The sequence below is a fragment of the Gambusia affinis genome, linkage group LG01 (genome assembly GCF_019740435.1).
Source record: "Gambusia affinis linkage group LG01, SWU_Gaff_1.0, whole genome shotgun sequence".
NCBI lineage: Eukaryota > Metazoa > Chordata > Actinopteri > Cyprinodontiformes > Poeciliidae > Gambusia > Gambusia affinis.
The window spans coordinates 23,099,224-23,101,202 of record NC_057868.1 but is presented as its reverse complement, the minus strand read 5'-3'; positions in this window follow the sequence as shown (position 1 = coordinate 23,101,202).

Below are 1,979 nucleotides of genomic sequence, written 5' to 3'. Positions count from 1 at the left end.
TGATGAAGCTGATTGTTGGGTAAATTGTATTATTGGTATTATCAAATTATTTGTTGTTCATGTAGTCTTATAGTTATATCTTTATAATGCTTTACTTATATGCTTTTACTTCATTTTAATTTTAGTACAAAGAATGTTTCTGTGTATTGAATAACTTTGATTCCTTCCTGAGGCCTTCCTGAGAGAAAGCAGTGACAACCGCTTCCAGCAGAGTTTGCGGCCCGGCCGGAAACTCTGCTCTCCTTGACCTATTAGATAGCAACAAAGCCGTCGCCGTGAAGACATACAACTTGTCTGCTCGACGCTGTGCCTGGAACAGAAGAATCTAGTGTGTAGATAACATGTGTCTAGATAGTGATTGTCATTAGCGCTGCAACTATGTGATGATTTGTTTTCCCCGCCCTTTGAGAGTTGCAGCGCCCAATGTGATAGGGATCCTAAATGCAATAAAAGAGAGGAGCAGGCATATGTGATTTCAGAGCAGTAGGAGATTGTAACTGAAAGCACATCTCTGTCTGTTCTCCTCGCGAGTACAAAGAATCCATCTCTCTTGTCTTTCTTGTGTTTAATTAATTTTTGTCTTTGATTAGGTGTTTGAACCTGACATTAACTTGGTCCTTCGAGAGCCGGAGGTCAATATACCGGAAGGATTCCAGCAGGTATGGTGGACCCCAGTAAAGACCGTGCGCACGGCAGGTTTCCTAGTGGAAACTTATGAGAACCTGTTCAAGGGCTGGCGCTCGGCCTGCCTGCTGGGATCTGAAGGTTGAAGACTCCGAGGGAAAGACGGAGGGTGAGTGGATTCTTGGTTAAAAAGTGTGGCGAATGACTGGGGGTCATTGCGCGAATAGAAAAAGTGTGGCGAATGACTGGGGGTCATTGCGCGAATAAGAAAACCCTGTGAATTCTAGACCCTAACAGGTAAAAGATAGTGCACAAAATCCGTGAAGGACGAACGAAGTCCTTGCGCAAAATTTCGTGGAAATAGGTGGACGGAGCCTGGTGCGGTCCTGTTGTAAACAAAAAATTAATCCATTAGGTAATAAATAATAATAAATAAAATTGATCTATCAAATTTTATTTGGATAATACATTTCAGAGAAATAAAATTACTCAATAAATCAAATTTTATTTGTAAAAACACGATTCAACATAGAATTAACAATTAAAAATAACGTTAAATTGAGTTCTCACTAAATTATAATTGGAAAAAGGACGGCGGAGTCCTGCGAGAAATAAACGCTTAAGTTCCGTGGAAAAAGGATGGCGGAGTCCTGCGAGAAACAGGCGCTTAAATTCCGTGGAAAGTGTGACTGTGAGTGTGATTGGAGGTATAAATACCACTTGGTGTTTTATCTCATATAAAACAGTAGGATTGTAACCAGCAAACCTGTCTTGGATGCAGAGGCAAAGAACCTCCCACTCGAAAGAGTAGAAGTGGAGGTTACCACTACAGGTATTTTTAATTGCTGGCCTACTGAACAGATCTCCAGTTTATAGGATTCCCTAGGAGTCGGAAAAACTGGACCAAATTTTATTTAAAAAAATAAAAAAAAACAAAGTCAAACCCAAAGAAAATGCGCAAAGAAGGGTATGATGATGTTAAATTTTGGTTAGAATTAGCATTAAAAAGAGAAGAGGTACAATTAAATCTTCAGGATTTATTATCTATGGACAGTGTAAGACCAGAAAATAACTCTTTTCATAAATAGTAGACCTGTAGATTTCCTTTGCGACACTGGTGCATGCAGAACAACATGTAGAAAAAACATTCCTGGGGACACGTAACTCTTTGGTACAAGAATATGCCTGGGTCTGATAAGAACTACTAAGACAGACTCAACAAGGTCACTCCAGCTAAGATCACAGTGACTTATCTATACTCGGACACAAAACACACCGCCGTTGTAGCTGTCGCTCTCCCTGATGAATTAAAATCTTTAGACAGAACGTGGACCTCCCCGCACGTGTCTCTGTTT